At 38.0% G+C, this 26149-nt stretch overlaps 1 long non-coding RNA gene across 1 annotated transcript in view; it reads right to left on the minus strand.

Moving 5' to 3' along the window:
* Positions 1 to 6641: 6641 nt before the first annotated feature.
* The window catches only part of LOC143162871 (uncharacterized), a 50129-nt gene continuing 30621 nt past the window's right edge, over positions 6642 to 26149 (minus strand). Inside the window, exons 4-5 of the long non-coding RNA XR_012995811.1 lie at positions 9530 to 9623; positions 6642 to 7071 (exon numbers count right to left, since the gene is read on the minus strand). This is a non-coding gene — a long non-coding RNA (uncharacterized LOC143162871). The remainder of the gene's footprint in view (positions 7072 to 9529; positions 9624 to 26149) is intronic.

The following is a 26149-nucleotide window of genomic DNA, read 5'->3' on the forward strand; positions in this document are numbered from 1 at the left end:
ATCCAATACAAATCTAGAAATGACACATTCAAAGAATCTTGCAAGCAAATTCTTACTCTGACACTAATTTTTCTGTACTTCTTCCAGTCATAAGGGAGATCATCATATCATTATTAATTTATTATTTACTAAGAGCTGTTAGAGTGCTCTTTTGGTACACAAATGCAAGAAAACAAAGGGCTTGATTCAGTTCTCACACAAGTTTTGCACTGGTGTAACTTCAATGACACGGGTGTAGTCACTTCAGAACCACCTGGGTGTAATTATGATCAAAATCTGGGCTATTGCACTTCCTTTGCTTTTCTAATGGTTCAAAACGTCTATTTTTCTACAGCATGCTGCGGAAGACAGACAGCTGTTTGAATACAGAGCTCAAAAATCATTCTCAAGTTCCTCCTCACTGACAGTGCCAGTGTCCTAAATCCTGCCACAACTTAGTCACGTCAGCATGTTTCCTCACTGTTCTGCACCCTCCCTACAGCGTGAGAGCTGTAAAGCCCATCGATACGTGTTCCCTTCCACCTGTTATGGCACATCCTCTCGGTGTCTTGAGCTTTAGATCAGGTAGCTTTTCATTTTAAACGCTTTTAAGCATCCAGCTGCCAAAAGGAATTTGACACCTGCTTCCTTCTTTGCAAATTTCTCTTTTCAGACAAATTCTTGATGATGCCTCTTGAAAAGGGGTTCATTTATGACCTCCGCTTAATTGACTACTCCATGTATTTCTCATCTTCTTGGCCTTCCACCTGCTTCTTCAGAGATTTTGGAAGTGGTTTACAGTGGTAAATGCACTAACAATCAACAGCCAAAAACATCTTAACTAGAACAGTAAGCAGTATTCAATACTTCCTGTGTGAAAATACATTACAGGATGAGGTTAAAATCCTTCAGCCTGTATGTTTTGTATAACAATTCTTCTCAGGGCATAATGCTTATGCTCACAAAAGTAAGGATGCCTCGGTCTGGTCCATGGAGTTCCTGTGCCCAGCAAACACAGAAGATCAGGCCTGTCTGATGTTTCCTCTCTCTTTTCCAAGTTAATCACTCCTTCCTGACTTTGCTCATGGAAGCATTTGCTTCCATTTCCTCTCAAGTGATAAATATCCTCCATCTTGAAAGGACCTTTAGGACATGGCCAGATGGGGTAAGGTAGTTCAACCTCCTACACATCGCTCCTCCAGTGCCCAGAATTACCTTGACACGGAGCTGATCCCTGAATGTCTGATAAAGACATCTAAGAGCTGCAGTTCTTACTGGAGACATTCAAGGATGAATTGGCACATGGGCCCTGGCAGAAGGGGATCCCATTATCCATTATAGAGTAATGGGCACTATAATAAACCGTAAACAGATTTAAATTTTACTGAAACCCCTAGCAATGAGGGTAAGGACCATGGCAAAGCTTTCTATTTCTTCTGTCCTTCTTCTCCCTCTCACCTTCTTAGGCTTATAAAGCAACTAGTGCTTGAGCAGTCTGCATTTGACTGACTTTCACATCCATTCCAAGGCACCGTGGGTGGGATTTTTAGGGTCATATTTCTGTTTCCTTGGTGGGTCTTGCTCTTCTTGCCTGAAGAGTCAGCCAGGATGTACATTCCTTGCAGTAGCCAAAATTCAGTATACTTATTTAATCATTCCAGGTTATCAGGCACAATTCCTCAAATGATGTCCCACACTGTGGAATTTAAACGAGGTCTCACAGCACAGAACCTCACTTCAGGTGTCATAAACTTGAAAAATTTTGTGTTGAAACATCTTTCAGAGCTTTCTCAGAGCTCATATAATTTCATAAGCATAATTATGCCACAGGTACAGTTAGTGCCAAAGACCTGGTAGTGGAAATAATTTCTAAGAATAAAAACCATTACATAACTTAAGGATAAATTTTAAAACATATGCTTATGAAAAACGATATTTTATTAAGTGATAAGTAAAATTTAAAGGTACATGTTATGACTTTTAAAATTGTTATAAGGGAAGTGACCCTTATAAAAACTATGGGACTGGGCTAAAGAAATCCTGGAAGTTGCACAATTCAACGCAAGAAAAAAAAAATTTTTTACTTCTTTGATCACTTACCCTTTGTGATGAAGGACAACCAGGAAAGAAGAGGGCGCAAGGCTGCTGTCAACCGGATTTACAGCACATGGACACAGAGAACATACTGTGCTTCTAACACACAGACACATGCGTACAATTGCAAACAGAGATCAAAATTAGTCCAAAGTGTTTTTTGAACATTGGAGAGGGAGAGGCAGGGAGTTGTGCATTTTATAGAATTAAATATTTATTTCAAAAAGTGACAATTATACAAAAATTTAAGCAAATTACCAAGTTCATTTCTATTTCTTCTCACTCTAAGTGGAACACATCCATTGCATGTATGTCTGTGAATAATGAACAGTTCTGGGGAAATGGAAAATATTAGATGGAACACAGTTGTCTTGTTTCCTCGATTTCATTTTATCTTTTTTTTTCTTTTAACTGTATACTTCCTTCTCTAGAATGCATATCACTGCAATGATTATTTTTTTGTGTGTTCATGCAGATCTATACATTTTTTTAGCTAGTGTTTAGCTGACTGACGTATCTCTGATACTAAATAATCTACCACGACACCAAACTAAGTCAATAGCTCTATCTACCTTATTAGAGCAAAGGTGTGGTAAGCAAAAGCAAGAAAAGAATTTGTAATACACGGAACCATTCCCCAGAACTGACCTGCAAGACCTCTCCTATTCCAATGAGACGCCTTCACTTGATTGACTCAGCTGAAAGGATTTCCAAAAATTATCTATTGGGAGGAACAGAATAGAAGAAAAGAGCAGCAGATCGAGGAAGAAATGTCATTGATCTTGCTTTTCATCTTTTTACTGACTGATCTTTGAAGCCTTCAGCCGCATTCTCATAACACAAAGAGAGGTTTGGAGAAACTCAGTAGTGATTTACCAGTAGAATTGAAACATATTGGTATGTACTATAGAAATACATCCATGTTTCCTAAAGTTGGATAGGAAGCTATCCAGAGGGATGCATATTGGCACTCCTGCAGACACTGCTGGAAACTGGAAAGATCTCCTTTGTCTTTTAACACATATTCTGTGTTACTATGAACCCACTTTGGAATCTTTTGTTTTGTTAATAAATCTAATCCTTAGAAAAGGGACTTTACAAAAAGGAAAATCAGACTTTATTTTGTCTTTCCAGTTATTGAACGTGCCCACTGACTCACAATTCATTTCCAGATCTGTCAAGCTTCTCTTGCCCAATGCAGTAAGACAGTGTTTCGTGGGCCAGAGGATGGGGAAGAAGCCATGGAGCACATAGGGTCTCTGAGAAAGACCGCAGCACTGCATTACAAATGCCTGAGATAAGGCCCAAACTGTGGGACGATGAAAAGAGGGAGCCAGTTGTCTATTTCCCATGCACAGCACTGACAGTTGACAGATATGCCCAGCTAAATATTGTCTGTGAAACCTGGTACTATTTTTAGTGCCAGGTGAGCAATCAGGGCATTCATTGTAATTCCCATGTCATTCGTTTTTAGACAATGGATGTGTCATCATTGTAAAATGGAATTTGGGTTTTTTTGGAAAAGAAATCAACACTTAAGCCATACTTTTGAGCAAGTCAAAAGACACCCGAGGGTATGATTGCCTTGTATGCTGCTCTCTTTAATAAGGCCAAGGAAAAGCATCACTGGATGGGATTATAATCAACTGCTGCTTTAATGCAGACAATAGAAGAAGGCTCCTTACTGATGGTTGTAAATTCATCATTAAGGATACCACTCAGAGTCATTTGGCATGACATTTTTTATGCACAGAACAGAAAAGTGCAGTATTAGCTCCTGAGTGATTGGATGAGTTGTACATCCATTAATGGGCATATCAGAAAACGTTTCCCAGCTTCAACTTATTTTCTGCACAAACTGAGAAGATGCAGATTGTCTTGCTGTTGTTTACTCAAATTTTTGGTGCATTTTTTCACTCTGTCCAAGATCCTGTTTGTTTGAGAACCTGCTATCATCATGCATTGTAGATTTTACTGCTGACTCTGAGATCATAACAGTCTGGCTGTGTTCACGTATTAAGAAATCTACAGCATGACAGGCAATATGAGAGCAAATTAGTTGCACTAATCCTATAACGGATAAACATTTCTCAGTTCACTGCTTTGGGAAACGAGGGAATGGTAGATCATAAGCCCAGGAAAGCTGGACAAATTTTTGATCGAATGTTTTATCCACCCAAGTTGCCAGTTCAACCTGGCTAAAATACCTGTGTCATCCACCTGAAAATTGCAAAATTATTCCAACAAAAATTCATTAAAACATTAAAACACTAAAAGTAAAAACTCAAAAAATCTATACTTATATTTTCATAATAACCACCTTTTTCATTTAAGATGTGTCATTTCTAAATATAACTAGATTTAATTTTCCAGAAAAAAAACGTAAGAAAAAATGAAAAGTTTCATTTTACATTTTGGCCAACTCAAAAATCTACGTTTTCCTGTTATACAAGTGAAATAAAATATACATTATTCAAATTCCCTGCTCTGCAGTCTTTCTTCCTGTTCATGAATGGTTCATGAATTGGTTATGATCTGTTAATCTTCTTTATCTGCACACTTTGTTGAAGATTATCTTAAGTTTTACTGAATATTTCTATATTTTGTGTTTGTTTGTGAAATAATCAACTATAAGAACATCTTGATTTAAGAAGTTAGCCTCTGTGTTAACGTTACGTATGGGTTGCTGTGTTACTTCTTATCTGAGGCTGTGCCGCTTGAAGTCCCTATTCTCTGGACTCTCTAGACCATAACCAGAGCACCTAGGTTCTATTGTATATGGGATGAGTTATTTGACAACCTGGCAAGGTAGATATCTAGCTGGCCAACTTGGCAACAAAACTTACTTTTAAGGTGTCCTGAAGTGAACTGCCTCCATTATAATACTAAAAACCACACCCACAGGTCAAGAAGACCCTTGCCCAGGTGAAGACCCTTCCCCTGCGCAAGCGTAGTAACAGAAGAGAATGACACAACAGATATTATAATTGTATGTAAATCACTAACCAATCATTGTAACTGGGAGTGTACTACCTTGTAATTCTTGTGTATAAATGTAACGGTGATCTAGCCATAGGTGCGCTTGATTTGTGGAATTCCACCTAGCACCCGGCGCCGCAATAAAGAATGCCTGCTTTCTAAAACTCCAAACTGAGTCTTAGAGAGTTTCTCATCTGCCGACTTACGGTAACAGATTTTAGCGACCCAGATGGGACCCTGCTCTTGAGCCTCGACGGATCCTGGGATCGCGGAACCTCAGCTGGCACCGAGGGATTCTCGGAGAGGATTCCTTCCGATCCCCGGACCGAAGAGCCCCTGAGTGAAGAACATTGTTTTGTAAGTATTAAGGCATTCTTTCAAAACTTGAATATTTTGCAGTTGAAAAAATGCCTGCTTTCTAAAACTCCGAATTGAGTCTTAGAGAGTTTCTCATCTGCTGACTTATGGTAACAGATTTTGGAGACCCAGATGGGACTTACAGTAACAACTTCATCAATCAAATTACATGAACAAATTTCAGCCAAGAACATATCAACTAATTGTTCACTTAGGGTATTTATTTAACTGTGATATATGACCATCATTTATACGAATGGTGTCATATTTGCTCCCCCGCTGGATATATGATTTTTTTTTTTTCAGAGAGGAAGTACCAAATATCAAGTCATTACATTTTTCAGATGTGAATTTTCAGATGAATAATCATGAAATGTTTAAAAGATATACAAAGTTTCTATCTGGACAGCAGCATGATCCACCTTTCAGCCATCAACACATTTTCAGCGCTCTGAACCAACATGTTTTATTTAACCATATGCACAAACTATAGATATAAGCCTAGATTTCAGCATTTAGGCTTCCGGTGTAAACATTGTCTTCTTCCCCTGCAAGTAATAGTGAGAATTCAGTCATATCTCAGCTGCCAGATAGTTAGGACACTCACTTAAAGGAGGAGGTTCTGGTATGAGCCCAGCCCATGTTCATGGATCTGAACCTGGAGTTTCCATATCCCTGCCAATGTCATAGCCTGTGAAACACACAAACCATTTCCTTGGAACTTTAGGGGAATAGGTACTGATCAGCACTTGTGGGGGATGGTGGGAGAAAGACTGCTCACTTTCCTAGCAAAGGTACTTATTTAGGATATAAAACAGGTATGTTACAGCATCAAGCAAAATATCAGGTGCATGCCACAACTGTGAGGCTACTATTTAATTCCAGATAATTGTCATTCTTCTTTATTTTACTCTGACCAGAAAGTCTATTCTGACTTGAGAAACCTTCCCAGTGAAAATTTACTTTTAGCCAATACATTCCCTCATAAAATAGCTGAATTTACCAGAAATTTACTCCCCCCAAAAAAAAAAGTTCCATTCAAAAGTTTCAGGCCAGCTCTAGGATGGACTTTTGGAGTCGCATGTAACTGCTTTCATTGATTGGCCAACATGTTTACATATCTTCTCCTGCTGTGCATATGACCAAGCATTGTGTAGGCAGGCATGCTGGCCAATAAAATCTCAAAAAGCAGTGAAACGTTCCCATCAGTGCAAGCAACAGTTCTCAGTATAAATAATTGTCGTGTCATGTCTCCCCGGGCTCATTCTCTTTCCTTTCTTTCTCTCTCGCCTGCATTTCCTCAGAGATGTTCTTTCTCCGTCAACATAGCCTTGTGTTACTTCTCTGCAGCTCTGCTGCCCTCCATTCTAAAATCTGGCATTACAGTGAAACTTCCAAGAATTCCATTCTCTGAAGCATTATGAGTCACACTGTAGTCTTCAGCAATATTTTTAAAACACCAATGTTTTTTTAATCACTCTTGAGACCCACAGAAGAAAGTAAGGATATTATCTTGCTAACTTACAGTCGTGGTTGTTTTTTCTATTGCCACCCACACTCTCTCATCTTTCTCCAGATACTCTGCTCCAGTCTCTCAATAGTGCAGGCATATGGTATTCAAGCATGCCAGAGTCTGACTTCAAGTTTTAGTCATTTTTCTTCCTGTAAAAAGGATGGAGGGACATTAAGCCTATGACCATTTGAGAGCTTTCTTTATGTAAGAGTTTTATTAGGGTTTATACTTTAATAAATAAAGTATATGCTATACCATAAAACTAACAGCGAAACATCAGGTCTGAGCCATAATTCATCATATCTGAATACCAGCAATGCCATGTGTCTGGTATGTCAGAGGCAGCACAGAATTCACTGGTGCAACAGTGAATATAGGAAGGGGAGAATTCCTGCCCGCTCCTTGCAGTGATTTCCAAAAAAGCCTTTTAACAGAGGAGCTGGTTATCTTTAGGAGCTGTAGTTCTAAATACTGTCCCTGACAATAAAAATATAAATCTTCATTCTACTATTTGAAGAGCTTTCCATTTCAACGAGAAAAAAAGAAACATTACTAAGCTATGGTAAAGTTATTAGTTCATTTTCATTGTATGTTTCAATGCTTTCTCCTTTTTCTTGTGCATGAGGGATGAGGCAGCTTGTATTACAAAAGAGTTATTTGCAGCTTAGGACAGAAGTTCCACAAATTGCTGTTATCTGCCCTGCAGATGCTCATGTGACACACTGAATAAATATACCTCAAGGTGAGCACATAGCACTGGACAATGGGCGTTCAATAAACAAGATCCCTAAAGACAACAGTTATCTGAGCTTCTGTAGAGATCAGCTTCTTGCATGAAGCATTCGAGGATGACTGGCTGCCCCATGATAGTCTTTAGAAAAAGCTGCCAGGAAATAAGAGGATGAAGAGACCTAGATTTCAAATTACCAGCTGATCATATGAAGAAAGTACATTCTTAGGTCTCAAAAGTTACTGAAAAATGGTCAGTGAGCTTGCCTGTGCAAGAAATGGTTGAGAGAACTGTGAAAATAAACACATCATTGAGAAATGGAGGTAGGATGAGTGAGATTTGCTTAAGAAAAGGCGAGAACAGTGTTAAGCGAAATAGAAAAGAATCCATATTAAATAGTAGCATTAATGCAGTAAGCCAGGAAGCTACGAGTTGTCAAGACTCCTCAAGAATCAAAGTTAGGTGAGGGATTTTATACACACACATGCATATATTCATTTGTCTACATAAAAGAAAGCAGAATCATACTGAAACTGCTCATTTAAATCCAGCTCATATAGGGCTTTTCTGTCTCACTCCCTCATACCCAGAAATGTGGAAAAGCAATAAACTTGCCTTCCATTTTAGTAGGATTTTACTCCTACTCTATGTATCTTTAAGAAATCTTGGCCAATTTTTTTACTTGATTGTACCAATCCTAAGCTTTTGGAGGATGCTGTAACTACCAGGCCAAGATGTTTAAAAATTGCTTTACTCACTGTGGGTTTTTTTTAAGATTAAAAAGAAGATCTTTTCTAGGAAATAGGGCCAAAATATTAGCACAGTTGCCTACTGTTAAGCTTTTCTATCCATATTTAGTCTCCTCAGTGTCAGTAAGGTTGTTACACCTCAGTGACAGATATCCACAAATCTCAGTGAATGGCTGTGAGATACAACTCAGCTAAACATCAAACTATTTATAAACTCATTATCATTATAGATTCAGGAGCCTATTTAAATACGGACATCCAGTTTTGAACATTTGTCATAAGACTGTAGCAGTGATGGGCTAAGATCTTTGGTAACTGCTGATGTCATTGATCAGCTGTAGAGATTTCAAATTTTCACCGAAGCTATCGTTACCAGAAGAGCACCTCTTTAAGCCCCTTCTGTTTTATTATTTTGTACTGCTTCTAAGAAAAAGAATATCGCCATCTTCTCTGAACCCCCATCGCTGAGATGTCGTGCCTGGGGCAGAACAGGATGCAGTGGACACTACAAACAACCTCTGGTCGGGGCAGCACACGTCAGGCTTAGCAAAGAGAACGTCATCAATCAAAGATCAGTAGCTAAAATTTCCAGATTACTCTGAATCGTTCTCCTGAGTGGCCTTCATACTACCTCTTACTGGCTTTTCAGGAATAATTAGAAACAGGCGGCAGTTGCACCATTTCTGTAAGTTTAAAGCAAGCTGAAAATCAGAATTGAGTTGCTACATTTTCAACAGCAGAAAATGTCAACAGCACAGGCAATTTTTGTCTGAATTTACACACGCTTTTTTCAGTGCTTCCCGGAAAGAAAAGCCAATTGACACAATAGGGAAATCTAGCACATACAAAGTACGAAGCTCTGAAAATTAAGACTGTTGTGAAATTTAGAAACGTGATACTGATGTGAATGTGCATGTCTCCAAAACAGACTCTTCTATTACAGAGCTCAGATTTGTATATGCCAGACATAGCTGAATGAAAGCCAAAGCCTAGATTAATCCACTTTATAAAATTTGCCTACATATGCAACTGAAAATCAAAACGCAGAAAACAGTATCAGAGAGCTTGTAAAGAAAATAGTATTTAATTAGTTAGCTATACAGATGTAGAGGTCAGGAACTGACTCACCTTGAAGGATTTTTTGTTTTGTTTTTTTCTTGCATAAAATATACTTCCAGAATCCGATTTTCTTTATAAGCATTCTTCAATGAACTCTCCAATGCTAATAATTTAGTCAGAAAAATAAGTGTTATTTTGTTCAGTCTTACTTTCTTTTTCTATAAAATGTCCCCTCAATACCATTTATGAAAGAAAGGAAAATAATACTTGGGGTAAGCATCCAAATAATTTAGAAGACAAAGACTGCATATTTTAACAAGCTCACCCTAGCACGGCAATATGATGGGAGTTACAGCTGTGACAGATTTTAACTGGGGAAGAATCAATGCAGATTTGCAGATGGAAGTCATGTCTCAAATATGTATTAAGCTTGTCTAAAGGAACATGTGGATAAGATGACCTGGTAACTGTGGTGTTGCAATTCTATATTTGGATACTTGGGTGCATACGACTGGGATTTCCATAAAGCTTTGGGAAAATTCACAGGCCTTTAAAAGAGTGAAGCTACCGTGGCACAAGAGGAACGGTCCTCTTGTGCATTGTTAGCTTTTTCCAAGTTAGAAAAGAAAAGAAGGAACTGACGGTCAATTGTCAGAAGGGAGGAAGGTTACTTGCAAGGCGTTACAAGGTCTCTGCTGGAATCTGTGCTGTTCAGCACACTCATGAGTAATCTCAAATACCGAGTAAATAGAAACTTTATATGTTCTGCTGATGATATGAAATTACTCAGGATAGTCAAAACTAAAGTTGTTTGAGGCAAAGTATAGAAGCATCTCACAGTACCAAATGATTAGCTGGTAAAGTGACAGATGAAATTAAATGCCATTTCTAAGTTGGGAAAAAAGGTGTGTATACATTTTTACACATAATGGCTGCCTGATGTAACTCTGGACAACAAAGTCTACAGATATTTTAGTGATTTAATGAAACTATTTCTTTTAATTAATTCATATCAGCGATTCAGAGTATTCCTGATAGTGCCTTTTGATTTCATTGAAAGTTGGTGGCATTTAGACTACCACAGGGTTTTTTTATAATTCTATTTGGGGATTGAGTTTCTTTGTCTCTACAGTGCTTAATAAATACAAATTAATTATCCTAACCACTCTATGAGGCCAATAAATGATATAACTCTCCTCTCACATGGGAAGAAAACTGAGGTATTTCAGCTAAATGATTTGCACAAAGTGCTAAAAATGTGTCAAGCAACTCTCCACTAGAAAACTGTCATTTCCATTGAACCCCTTCCTAAAAGAAATTTAATTTAATTTAAGCTTTTCTTGACAAAGTGGAAAACACTTCTAAAATGTAAATATATTTCAATCAGACATTTCTGGAAAAGAAAGGTTAAAATTTTCACATTACAATATTTTATATTTTAAAAATTACAAATGTTTAAACTGAATATCTTTATTTTAGCCAAACACTACAATTCAAAGGACCCAAAGTAGTATTAATTTGAATCTTTTTTTCCCAAAGATGTTCAACAACTTGTCTTTTTGTTCCCGCTTGGGATGACTTCCTTTTACAAAGTCTCGATTTTTTTTGAGAAAGAGAAACAAAAAAGCTCATTCCCTGACCACATCTGGTTGTCCATTACATGTCATGAGTTGACAAACTGCAAGAACTACCTCTGAGGAATTCTTAACATCTTCTGTGTAGAAACAACATTTGTCTAGCAGTATCTCTTCATAGATTAAATTTTCTGGGTACAGAGTAGGTCTCTGTAGATTAACATTCCCTGAAGCATCCTACAAGAGGTTTGTATGCGTGTAGGGGATACCGAAACAAAATGAAAGCGTCCTGCCCCAGACATACCTAGGCTGACACTGACACTAAAGATCATACTGGAAGATGAGGAAAAATACTGCAAAAAATTACCTAATTGTAATAGAGGAATTGATATCAATTTTAAAGTCTGTGGTAGTAACAGCACTGAAGCATGATCTGAAATGGTGGGCTTCACCTGCTCAGTCAACCTGTAATTCTACATACAGCCCAACTAAGGCTCTATGCATATGAATAGATTGCATTAGGTAACTACCTGTGCCTTTTTAGATTTCTTCAGCTGCTGGTCTTTACCCTTGCAGGTTCTCTGTTAAGTATGAAATCAAAATATGTTAAAATAACCCCATGCACCAATAAATGCTGGGAGAGGACCAACTGGAAAGCAGCTTTGCAGAAAAGAACCTAGGGTCCTGGTGGACACCAAGTTGAACATGAGCCAGCAATGTGCCCTTGCTGCAAAGAAGACCAAAGTTACCCTGGGCTACATTAGCAGGAGTGTTGTGAGCAGGTCGGGGAATGTGATCCTTCCCCTCTACTCAGCACTGGTAAGGTCACACCTGGAGCATTGTGTCCGGTTCTGGGCTTCCCAGTACAAGCGAGATATAGAGCTACTGGTCAGAGTTCAGCAAAGGGTCACTAAAATGATTAAGGGACTAGAGCGCACCTCACATGAGGAAAGTCTGAGAGAGATGGGACTGTGTAGCCCAGAGAAGAGAAGGTTCAGGGGGATGTCCTCAGTGAATATAAATACCTGAAGGGAAGGTGTACAGGAGATGGAGCCAGGCTCTTTTCAGTGGTGCCCAGTGACAGGACAAGAGGCAATGGGCACAAACTTAAACATGGGAGTTTCCATCTGAACATCAGGAAATACTTTTTTACTGTGTGGATGACTGAGCACTGGCACAGGTTGCCCAGGGAGGTTGTGGAGTCTCCATCCATGGAGATATTCAAAAGCTGTCTGGACATGGTCCTGGGCAACTGGCTCCAGGTGGCCCTGCTTGAGCAGAGGGGTTGGACCAGATGACCTCCAGAGGTCCTCTCCAACCCCAACCATTCTGTGATCTGTGATTCTGTGAAATATTACTCAAATTGATAAAAGATTAAAAAGGGAAAATGAAAGAATAGAGGAATAATTTTTAAAAATTAGTCTTTAACAAGAAAACTAAGGAAAAGATGCCTGAGCAACTAGAGCAGCAGAATCTTTCTGGTACATTTATTTATATCAAGCACTTAATAAAACAGCTAGAAAAAAATATAAACCAGAAGGAGGACATATGCATCCCCGGATCATAAAGGAATTAGCTAGTTAATTTATGAACCACTGACAATTAAATTCTATGCCAAGAGGAGCAGGTACTGAGAAATGTAAAAATTCAAAAGGGAGAAATATGGATTAACATTTTTCCTATGGAAGTCCAAGGAATTTTAGCACTTAGTTTCCAGTATCTCTCACTTCTCCTTCTAGAAAAATAATTGAATAAATGCTATTAGAAAACAATGTATGAACCCAGAGAGAGACCAAGAGCATACTAGAACCATAAGCAACAGAAAACATGAATAGGATCAAAAGATCATAGGATAATTCAGGTTGGAAGGTATCTCTGGAGTTCATCTAGTCCAGCCTCTGGCTCAAAGCAGGGTCAGCTATGAGATCTGACCAGCTTACTCATATGCAGTTTGGTCTTGAAAACCTTCAAGGACTGCACAACTTCTCTGACCAATCTGTTCCAATGCTTGACTGCCCTCACTGTGAAAAAGTTTTTCCTTATATCCAGTCTGAACTTGTCTTGTTTCAACTTCTGTCCGTTATCTCTTGTCCTCCCATCACGCAGCACTGTGAATAGCCTGGCTCCATCCTCTTGATGACCTCCTACTATAAGGTCCCCCAAAAGCCGTATCTTCTCCAGGTTGAACAAGCCTCAGCTTCTCCTCCTAAGGCAAATCCTTCAACTCCCTGATCATCTTGGTGGCCCTCTGCTAAACTCACTCCAGTTTTAAATTTAAATGACAAATCCTAGATAAGATACATAGCACACTCACTTCAGAGATAACCATACCGTAGTGGTGAATAGTCTTTACAGGTACCAACTTTGTAGAATAGTTTGGAATCCTTCATCTTAGGGAACTGATATATAAAAGACACAATTTGAAAAGATCTCCCTATTCAGGAATGAATATAAAGTTTTGCTTAACTTTCATTGAGACCAAAGTCCCACTTAGACAATTACATTTAAAAATCTACTTGCATTTCTTAACAGGGGTAGACTCGAGCACACATTAAAGCGCTTTCCTGAATCTGGGCGAAAGTTATTATATGTAGAATATAACCTGTAACTGGACTTTATATCTGAATACAGTGCCTTTCAAAACTTTACCCGCAAATGATTCACATTTTCCCAAACACTGACAAAACCTTATGAACTGCAAAGTAATTAAAAGACTGAAACAAAAGGTAATGGAAGAACATATATCAAGTCTGGAAAGAGGTGGTAGTGGACACAACAGAGTTCACTCAGTATTACTTAAGATTTCCATTAGCTATCCATGATGACAGATAAACAACACCTGCATTTGTAAATTATATTGTACCATTATGAATGCTACTGAAAAGAGTGAAATACAACGCAAAGGAGTCCGAAAATATCAGACTATGGAAGCCAATACTGCTTGCCTTGCTTATACAAAATTCCCATTAAAACAATAAGGTGTGCAGAATTTGGCTCCTGGATATAGGAAATGAAGGAAGAAATCCAAAGCCCACTGAAGTCAACAGGAGACATTCTTCTGACCTCAATGGGCTTTGGATATCACCCAAAATGAGATTCATTCTGGAAAAACGCAAGCTGAAGGAAATAATCATTCAAAAAGTATCTGGAAGAGAGATGTTTGGAAAACCTGGAAATCAAAGAATACCTAGGAGACTTTGTGTAATATATGATACGTGACAAGAGTTTATGAACACTGTTACAAGATTGTACCTTTTCTAAAAGCTTATTAGTCTAGAAATGAAGACAGAATGTAAGAGAGAAGAAAACAACCAGTTCCATCCAGTTAGGGAGCAGAAGTCACAGGGGTATCACATCACAGTGCAGGCAGGCTGTTTCATATGGAATTTACAATATGTCAAGCATCAAATAAAAACACAGCACTAAAGGTAATCATCCCGTTTGAGAAACCACTAATTTCTCAGCTCTTCTCCCAGATACAAGTCTGCTAGTATCTACAAAGATGAAATGCACAAATAGTTTGCATATAGGAATTTATGGTCAGGCTTCAATATAAGGCAACTCTCACATTTGTGATTGGTCCCCTTCTCATTTTAGTGATGAAGGTCAACAAAGCCTTTTAAGATCCCATCTTTCCCACTATACACGAATATCTTGTGCTAAACCAAGGATGTCCTTCTTTCTCTTTGGTGGAAGGACACTCACTTTCATTCTCCTATATACCTTGCTGCTGTCAGATGGAGAAAATTTCTAAGAATATACATACACCTCAGTAAAATGAAGGTCTGATCTTATTCTCAAGATCAAATGGACTCAGCATGCACACTATAAACTCTCAAGCTACCTATCCTCAGAAATTATTTTCCTACAATCTCATTGCTGAGAACTGGATAAGGACATCTGTAAGCGCATGCTATGTAGCAGAAAAATAATATAAAGCAATGATAAAGGTAGTTTCCCCCCATCTAGTCTTCTGCCCACAGAAGCACCTATCTTGTCTCCATTTATTCAGTGAAATGGTTTGCATAAAGAATAAACTGATTGTATTGAAAAGCTATGGCAGCCTGACTAACCCACCTACCGCAGTTCAGAATGGCTTGGTCCTTCTCTGCTGTCACTACTGTTGCTGCTGAGGAGAGGAAAACTTTTTCTCACAAAAAAACCCCCACCCACCCTCAAAAAAACCCCAAAACCCAAACTCCAACAATACCAACATGTGTGGCTCAACAAATAAGATTCATCAGGCTTTGCAATTTCCTGCTTCATTGGTCCAGACCATGTCTATATATATTTTGCTTGTAAGACATAGATAAGAAAAGGGTGAAGACAACCAGACATCCCTGAATAAATGTATTGGAATAAATAATTGTAAGATGATTACGATAAAGATGATAAAGCTCAAGTTGATTCTAGAATGTCTTTAGGTTTGTACACTGTAGATTATGTGCTATTTAGTACCATAATTTCTGGTTTAAAATTTTTCTATTCTTAGATTTTAAAACCAGAATAATTTTTTTTTTTTTTAATTGTATAGCTGACCCTTCACAGAAAATGTTGGAAAACATTTTATTTCAAAACATTCATGCTTATGCTTCATATATTTTTTGGACCACTTCACATTTAAAGCTCATTGGCTTTTACTAGAAAATCATGCTTCAACATGACTGTAATTCTTTCAGTGGGCTCAACCCTGTGAAATCCTGAGCACTAACTTCTACTGACCAATTCTTAGGTTTTTTCTGGATCTGATCTTTTGTGACATCATAAAAATTTCAGTGGAATGAAGTCACAGATAAAGGATTAATTCACATGGGTAGGAAGAAACAGGAGCACATGGATTTTAAAACACGAAGCTTGTAAAGAAAATTCCTCAACAATACAAATGGGAAAAGAGAAATTGTGGATAACATGATATACAAGAGAACATTTCTGAGTAGACTGCTTTGCAAAATCTTTTTATAAAGCGTCAGTAGGTTTTTTAGAAAGTAGACCCCTATGCTTTTACTCTAAATCCTCCTTGATTTTATAACATTGATATTGGAAAAATCAAATCTTTTGCCTGAAAGCTCTAGTTTCAATTAACGAGGATGTTAAGCATTTTTTTTCAGATACATGAAAAGAGTGACAGGATTATAGACCACCAAATTGTTGGTATTTTAAGAATCTGACAGGCTCAGCACCATGTGCCATTCTAGCCTCTCTGTGTATCCTTTGTGGTTAAAACTCTTAAGCACTTTAAATTCTTTTGGTCAGTATTTTTTTCCTTTTAGGGCAGACAACTAGAAGCACATTCCAAGTAACCATTTATGGTGTACAGAAAATTATAAGATACTAAAATCACCTCTTTGAAGGTGTTTCCAGGCTTTGGATAGTAAAACAAATATTTTATTTATAAAAAAACAAAGTTGTTGTTTTACACTAGAATATAATTATCTATGTTCCAATTCAAATGGAAGACAGTAACAGCACAAAGACACAGCAAAATAATACATGTCAAATCCTAGAGCCTTTACTTGGACAAATCTCCCATCAAGCTTTGGTGGCAGCTTTGCCTGACGAAATATGGCTGAGCCAGACCTGAAATAAGCAAAAATTTAACAAGCCATACCAGTGGAATCAGCTATGAAACAACAAATGAAATATTTATTTTTGGTGTCTGAAAAATAGTGACAATTTGATGAATTATCAGTACAAAAGTAGAAGTAACAATATCTCACAAGTCCACTAAAACAGGAGTCCCCAGACTCATTTATCCAGATACAACAGAGGACCAAAAAGATGTTTGAAGAAGCAGATGACTTTCCAGAATATTTGATACAAGCTGGAAGAAATATGCGAACAAATTTTTCAAATCATCCAGCTTTGGCAAACAAAATTGACTGTAGCTTTGCATAACTTAATTTACAAATGGCTCAGTCCTCTCACGTTTCTTCTTTTCCAATGAATAAGACAAAACTGTGGACTGGTCCTTGTGCAGGAGGCATATCTGGGTGCTGGGGCTTACAGTGGGGAAGAGGCCAGCATTTCTGTGCTGCAGCCAGGAAACGTGCCAGCGAGCAGGTTCCTTGGAGCCCGACACCTCGGTAAGCACTGGTGGACATGTAGCCCAGTAGGCTGTCCCACTCAACAGACCAGTGCACCGGGAGGCAGGGGACGAGAGGAGCTGCCAACCGCCTGCAGCTGGTATATCGGGTCATGGAGTAGGAGAAAGATGCTGGCACTGTGCTAGGAAAATATGTAAGACATACCCCTATCTGTGGGGGTGCGTCGATGCAGGAGCCAAATCTATGAGTCTCACACTCGGTGCACAAAAACTTAACAGCTCAGATGGATGGGTAAAATCTGTATCCGTGCAGAAACTGCATGGGATGAAAGCTTTGCAGTTCTGCAGAGGAATCTGGTTCTGCTCTGTACCATCTGTCCACCAATTGTGTGGATTGTTTGTTGAGCTTTGTTTGTTTGTTTTTTTCATTCGGGAAAGATATAGAAGTCAGTAAAAAGAATGCACTTCACGTCAGTGTAACTCTTGAGCTATTCTTTTTTGCCCTCGCCACTGCTAATTATAGGTTCAAATTTCTTACAAGAGTTAAAAAGAAGATTCATACCTAATTACTATTTTCTGCAATTAATTTAATTTCAAAGACAACAATTTAATTTCAAAGTTTGTTCACACTACTGAGGGAAGTGGAGAAAACCTGGAAATACAAAAAAGCTAAGATTCAAGGTCTGATTTTCAATGTTAGAACCTTGCAGCTGACAGTATATTTGTATGTGCATGTAATACACGCACACTCTGAAACCTAATGACCATGTGACAGTAAATACCTGGCAGATCCAGACCTTGAAGTGGATGCTCCCATTAGATTTGTGCTAATACCGCTAATACCATGTGTTTCTTTGCATGTATTCTTACAATATACATACAAATCAGACTGAACAGTTCTTAGCAGCAAGTAAATGCAACAAGATAAAATAATATGTTTATACATACATTAAACATTTATATAAATATGCACATTCTATGCGCATCTCATAAACACATTTCAGAGAAAGATTTAAAATCTTAATGTCCACAGGCCCTCCAAACATGCTGTGGCACTCACAGAGTGAAATCTGAGACTATTAAAAACAAATGAGAGCCTTGCTTAATCGGGGCTCTGCAGACTGCTGAAGCCCAGAGGGGCACCCAAGAGAATCCTTTGATGAAAATTAAGATTATAATGAAATCAAGGTGAAAAAAGGCATTGCTCCTGTCTGCTTCTCCAGAAGCTTCTCTTGACTTACAGGAAACACAGCACCTTATGCTCTCAATCAACAGAAAGCAGCAGTGGAAGAGATGGACTGAGAATTGCATAAACATTGGTAAATGTCTTACAGGAATGTTTTTTAAAATCTTGATGTTCTTTTTTGGCTTCTGGGGTTTTGGCAGGAATTCCAGTCTCTAGGCCCATTTCTGTGTACACACTTTAATGATGGGCTTGATTAAGAGACAGTAATTCCCTGGAGGTTTAGCTATCTTATTTATTGACACGAACATGGGAACAACGCCAAAATCAAATGGTTATGTCCCAAACCAATGGAAAATCACAGATGCAAAACCATGATGGATTCTTCATTTTTCAGGCTTCATGTATTTCTACTGTTTTCCACTGTATATAAGCTTTATAATCTAACCAACACCCAACCTGGCCTTGCAACCTTCCACCAAACAACAAGCAGTAGCAAAAATGTCAGCCTACATCTGCCCGTGAGGGAATTACATTGAGGTCCAGTTATATTTGTCCCAGTAACTCTGCCTGCCAAGTGAGCCAGCTTCCCTCAAATGAGGATTTAAAGGAAGAACAGAGATGTTGGCTCTGGGATAAGCTAAGACAGGACTGCTAAGGAAAATTCTAGACAATGAACTGTGTTGTAGGGTAGTTCAGGAGTCAGTCTCAAAGGAAAACATGGCAATGCGTTTATAAAAATGAACTTGCTGTCCTCCAACCTTCTCCTACACAGGATTCCAAATTTCCAGTGAGGTCAATAGGATTTGCAGGCACATAATATATCTCAGGACAGGACTTTACATTCAAAGCTCACCTTATCTCGATGAAGTGCAACCATTTCTGGGATGACACTTGGAACTGTTTAATAGTGATAGGGCACAAAATGAAGCTAGCCAGCAAAGCAGAATGCGGGCAAGACAGCGTGCTTAGCACTTATAAAAAGCACTCGGGAATCACTGCTGATCACAAATTCTGTCTCTCTTTAAGATTACCTAAAAGACACAAAAAAATATATTCAGGAATAGAACGAAGGCTCTGCTTTTCATAACTGAAAGGCAGTAAGAAGAAAACATCCTTGCCATCCCCTGTACTAAACTAATGGCACTGAACTTCAGACTAATTGACCATTTTCTTCTTCCTCTCCCTGGCAGGCTCAAGGAGAAGAACCCTCTCTTATGGCTCTGCATTCCCAAGAAAACTCAGTCTCCTGAAGCGTCCTCTCTTGCAGAAGAAAGTGGAGATGCTCCACAGCCTGCAGCTCTACCATATATTCTTTTACTGGAATAAGAAATGTTTCTAGATCAACAACTTAAGAAGCCAGTGGAGCATCTGTGTGCCAACATTAAAGTCTCTCTTCATCTGTGAGAATTCCACGCTTTCTAAAAGCCTTGCCTTCTCACAGGAAGATGGCCAAAATCACAGAGAGATATGAGTTTGTGGCAGAAATCTACAAGTTTTGATAACTAATTACATTATTTCTGCTTTTGAATATATCTTAATGTACACGCATACATTATTCTGTATGTTTTCATTTCTGTTTTATTACTTTCTTCAGTTTGACTTCCATCTGATTTTCAGTTTATTATGAAATTGTGAATATTTCATTTTTCATCTTTTTTAATTTTGTGGGTTTCCTCATTCTGGTATTTGGTGACGTTTCCCTTCACTTGTTCTTTTGTATTTCCTTAAGGAAACAAGCCATTCTTGCGGTGCTGGATGGGGATGGGGATGGGGGCAGTTGCCAGCAAAATTTTTGATGCACGTGCAATACAAGTCTTCTCACCACCCGTTCAGGTTTGTAAAAGGTAACTCTAGGTGGTATTTATACATACAGTGGTACATTTTATCCAGAGAGGTAATTGTAAAGTCTTAATTTGTCTCAATTACTTATATATATTATATGCATAGATATTTCTCACATAACATGATAATGTAATAAGTAGTTATACATATCATACATATGAATATGAGCACATACATAACATTTTCCAATATTCCAAGCAGCACAACGAATCCTTAAACAACCTGGTACTTGCAAACACTATTACGTGAACAGAACAAAATGTAGTTGTCAACTAATTAAAAACATTCATGTACAAGGAACATATTTGTGTTTTATCAGATTTTTTTACTTAATTTTTAAAAGATTTTTAGACTACGATATATAATATTTCTCATGTCATAATATTTTCATCAAATCTATCTATATGAAACCTGATAATTCTTTTGTTGTGCTAGAAACCCAAGTGTGATAATCTTAAAGAACCAAATAGTGAAATGAACTAGATAGAGAAAGCCCTCACAGTCCAGTTTCATTATTATGACAGTGCAAAACCCAAAAGCCCAAATATTGAATCTGAGAAATATAAATTATGTTGCAGTTAGAGTAAGTGTGATGCAAAACCCACTGATATCTTTTAGAAAACAAATGAGTCCCAGAAGGTCATCAAACTGAGAATCTAGTACATCAGAGAAAAAAACTGAAAAACAATATAAACTGTGTAAAGGTTACTGATGGTGCAATGAATCTTTGAATATTATGTTCAATTCATCTTCAAAAGATGTTTAGCTGAAGGAGAAAGGTGTCAAAGACAGGTAATGAAAATGTGGTTAAAGGCACAATACGACCCTATTTTAAGAGGAGACTGAAATGAGTAAGTGATAATATGACACAGGCATCAGCTAATGAAATTTTGGCAGTAAGTGCCAAGAATGGTTATGTCTGCAGTGTTGTTTGATAGGAATTCTCAGCAAAGAAACACATAAAGGAAGCCTTATGTTTCTGATCACTACTGTAAATGTAACAAAGAAAGAAAATGGAGGGGCTCAGTCATAACCTTCAACAGCCTGCCAGAGTAAACAAGAAGGCGTTTGATTTTCAGCCAATAAAGACGAAGTGAAAAATGAAAGTGGGAAAGCTCTGGGTAAAGCTTTTTCTGGTAGAAAAAGACAGACAGATGTGCATGATACTTTATTTATTGCTTTGGAACAATACAAATGATTGGAGAAAATTGAAGTATTTTTGAAAAAAAATTTAAAAATTAGTAAGTATTAGTCCTTCAGACATGTGCTGAAGATGTTTAAACAAGGTACAGAGAACTTTGGAAAAATGGAAATTCAATTGGAAAAGTGCACTTTTCATTATTAATGCTGTTTCCTGTGGAAGCTGAACTCAACTATGGGATTAACCTTTCAAATGCATTACCGGACTACCTAGGACAGACTCTTCAAGAAGAGGTTACCAGAGACCACTGACAGATGAGAAAGAGTCAGCAAGGCAGAGATATGAAATATTTCTGGAGTTAACCCCTTGTACCTGCTGCGCCAACAGCAGGATATAAAACAGCAAAGTAATAAATTCTGCAAAACACTTTTTAACACATTTCATGGGATGTTAATTCATATTTGCCATGGATGTTTGGCAAAAGTAATTGCACTTTCCACTATGGCCATCACACAGCTTCCTCAAATCAGTTTTGAAGTTAACCCTCACACTGCTTCTGCATATGCATAAATGATCAGTGTTTCCTCCAACTCTGGAAGTGGATATGGCAGTCACATCACTGCATGCAAATTATACTTGTTCTGAAATCAGAAGTTGAGGCAACCAGCAGTATTTTGATGCTGGAAAGACAGCTTTTCTAAAATAATCCACCATTTAAGGGCCATTCAGAGGCAGAAGTCAACAGACTCTAGCTCAACAAGACTGTACCACATTGTATAGCAGGAGAGACACACTGACCTTTCAGATTCAGCCTGCTGTTGTCTGTCTGTTTGTCCATCTGTTTCTCTATTTCCTGCCTGCTTTTTTCCTCCTAAGTAGGTATTTAATGATTTCTTTGATATCCCTTTCTTGTGGAAAGGTGGGAAGATTATTATTGGTTGTTAAAAGTGTTAGAGCTAGCAGCAATCATTTTCCATTGTTTTAGAAAAAATATGGTCCATAGGTAATCGTCTTATTAAATTCTTGATATGCTGTTTGACACCATGACAGATCATTGACTGCAAATACTCCCAGACTTTTTGTCTCCCAGGCAAGGACAAAACTTAACACATTACTTCATGTCAAAATTGAAAGGTAGAAAACTAAAAGATGCAGAGCGAATGGAGAACTACTGCAAGACTGTCTTAAATTCTCCACAGTGTTCGGTATCATCAATTAAAACATGTTTACCAAGATATTTTCTGTATCTTTTCACTAAGTAGATATATCCTTATGTCCTATGAGATGACCTAAGAAAGCAGGAGCCACTAAATAATAAGCAAAGCCAAGCTGAAGGAGTTATGGAAAGAAAACACTTAAATAAGCAACGTTCACCACTAGAGAATCTAGAGAAAGAACCAGAAATGGTGACCATCAGAAGTCCTACAACTATTCAGGAAGAAGCATTTAAAAATAATTAAAAAAAATATTTTACAGCGACTTATTTATCTTCCACATACTGATCACAGTGACAAACAAGTGTAATACAAGAAACAAAGCCAATTTTAAGAAAAAAAAAAATCAGTTTGCTGTTCAAGCCATGGATCTGGTAACAGATGGAAATTGAACCTCTTAGACTGTTCTTACCATAATGACTACTTGGAAAACTTACTAACTCCAATTATAGCCACAATTAGCACTTTTTAAGGACATGCATTCATAAAGCACTGAGACAGATCTGACACCAAAAAAAAAATACCCTGTTTTCTGTTACGTTGGCTTATCACACCCCGCAACTGGAAAAGGATTCATCTTTTCCACCACTTCCCCAGATTTCCCCAGTGTCCTGCCTTCCAGAGAATGGATTTGTCTTTGTGATTTTTAGTGACACCTGCAGTTCTCTAAGAAAAATGCAGTGAGAAGTTTTCCTGTGCTGTAACCCCAGCACAGTGCCCTCTATCTCATTTATCCACCGCTAATGAGGCACTGGGCACAACCAAAAGGCACAAAACAAGATTTTCCAGTGGCTGTTGGATCAGCCCACTGGGGCCATTGGCAGTTAGCATACTTGGGACCATACCGTACCACCTATGGACTTAGACCAACTCAGAGCACTCTTTTACTATCAGAGAACTTAAACAGAACTTTCTTCCCTTTCCCTTTGGCAGCCCCATGTTATATCCCAGTTGCAGCTCAAGGTCTACCTCTTCATTGACACGGACGATGTCTCCTAAGCTACGGGCTTTTTTCCAGTCTGCAATACCGGAGACAGACTCCTAGCACCATTAGCTACTCACTTACCAACATACTGTGCGAACCCTAATGTCCCTTCCTATAGCACCTTCTCATAGAATTTCGTACTATGACATTAATAGACCTATATTTTAGTGACTGTTACACATTATCTGGAGAAGGGTTATTGATCCACGAAGCAGAGACTGAATGCCTCTTAAAAAAAAGAAAGAATTTCTGACATCAACAGGTTGTAATGGTGTTGCTGCCTTTCATACTCAATTCCTGTTTATTTAAAGAGCTTCTGAGAAACTGTGAGGAGGCTCATTGGTATTTATCAGAGCATGGATGTTAGCCTGCAGTTGGAATGGAAACAGACTGACATTTCCAATGAAAAAAACCCTTCTACCCAAATTTTAATTGAAGCTAGATAGCAAATAAAACTTTTCTTTTTTCCCCAGGGAAAAGCAGACTCTGAAAACAAAACTGTATCAATGAATTTTGGATTATTTTTATACCAAAAGTCTAAACAATAGAAATGATATACAGAAAAGTATTTAGAAAGCCTTGAATGAATAAAGAAAAGCCAAAACTTTTTTCCAGAAAATACTGATGTATTTTTCCAATGTGAAGATACTTACCTGTTAGCAATCTGATATTCCCAGCTCCGTCTGATCATAATCATAGACTAATTCTTAAAATTAATCATTTCGATTTTCATTCCACAGTTTTAAACTGAGTAGCAATATGTCCTGAAGGCTTTATTGCCTCTTAGAATTTCACATTCCCAATCAGTCATTAAACAATCACGTTTCATTATATACACTGTTTCCCTCTTAGAGCAATGTTTTTCTTTAAAAGACAATGGTCCGGTAAGTATTCTGGAATAGATTAATTGTTTATCACTACAACTCATAGACTTGTCTAGTAATGAAGGAATACTGCTATTCTGTAATTCAGTAAAGGAAAAATATAAGGCATCCAAACATGCAATTATTGTCTTTTTTGTTTACAAGACACACATATTAAAAGTTATTCAGCAAAGCAGTCTGGAATTGTTAATTCTTCTGAGGATTATACTTCTAGGAAAGCTTTGTTTAGAAGCTTCTTCTGTAATTCATACTGACACCTTACTAAATCCTAGCTAAATACTCTGGATCAAGACCATAGTTGCAGTGTTCCATAAACAAGGATTGCCTGGAAAAAATACCCTTACAATGTTTAGATCTCCAGAAAATATCAAAACTAGTTGCTTTAAAGTTTGCTTGAGATTATGGTGAAATTAAAATGCAATGAGTGGCTGTGCAGCAAGGTTGTGGAGGCTTAGATGGGGAACTTATGCGTGTGTTTTAGCACTGCTTAGACCAGAGGCATTATACAGAGATTCCATTATGTTTAAAAGACAAGAACATCATGTGCCCTGAAGAACTAAGTTTTCTAAGGGTTAATGGTAATGCAGTCATGTAGAATATTACCATTAGGCACTACCATCTATCCTTTTCAGTAATTAATTACTGTTTATTCAGTATAATGAATATATTCATTCTGAAATACTGGTTGACTTCCTCTCTCGAGTACTTGGATTGCTAGACATGTCCAAGCCAGAATGCCTAGCTCGCCAGTTATTTCAATAATCTCCTTCAGTAGCCAGATACTCCACCCAAAAACTGAGTACAGAATGTAGAAAATAGGGGGATTCTATATCTATTGCATGTTCCCTGGCTGGGAAGAAACATAAATCAGAGACCTAAAATGAATAATTCATTGCCAAGGCTTACAATCTTCAAAGACTGTGGAGGCACAGACCATCTAATATTAGTAATTAGTAAAACATTGTTCCCTTTGCAACAGAAGACTCCTGGCAAACAGAACTGGTCTAAGAATTCTTAAGACAGTGGACTGGAGTTTACTTCTGGAAATGAAAATGAAGGAATGACTAGACAGCAAATTCTCAACGAGTATTGCATGTCCTAAAGGGGCCAGTGCTCTGTAGCTATGAAAATGGCTACTGTTGAACAGGTAATGCAATAGAATGGGAACTTATGTCTGCCATATCAAGAACAGTCTGGAGTGATGTGATGTGTGAGAGACCATCTGGCCTCCATTAAAAAGAGAAAAGAAAGTATTCAAACACAAGAACACAGAGAAGAAACCTGTCAAGCGGTTTGAATCTGTGTCTAGAAAACAAAGCCAAATAGTTCAGCAGCCAGCACTGCAATTATGTTGAGAAATAAGCAAGCCCGCTTAGACAGATGAGAAAGGAGGTTGATCCATGTAAGCCAGTTCAAGAAGCAGATACCCTTCGAGTGAAATACATTCATACCACCGGTATTGACATTGATAGCTTAGACTCCTTGGCATGAGCTCTTCTTTTAATGATCAGACAAAAATATATTTTCTCACTATTCCTTCTAGCAGAATGGTTTAGATCCCTGAGTAGCAAACAAATGACACTCCTGTTGCCAGGGATAGCTGAAGAGATTTTAAACATCAGGGAGCAGATCTCAGGAAGTAGAATCATGCAGGCAGGACAACGTGTATAGTGCTGATGGTAGCCAGTGTAGCCTTAATAATCTAAAAGATGCAAGAAGCAGAGCCGCCAGGTCAGAAACATTCAGGAAACAACAGCGAATGAGCCAATGTGGATACTGTCCTACTGTGCTCTGCGGATGTTGCCAAAGCTGATACAGCT

The sequence above is a fragment of the Aptenodytes patagonicus genome, chromosome 7, assembly GCF_965638725.1.
Source record: "Aptenodytes patagonicus chromosome 7, bAptPat1.pri.cur, whole genome shotgun sequence".
NCBI classification, from domain to species: Eukaryota; Metazoa; Chordata; class Aves; order Sphenisciformes; family Spheniscidae; genus Aptenodytes; species Aptenodytes patagonicus.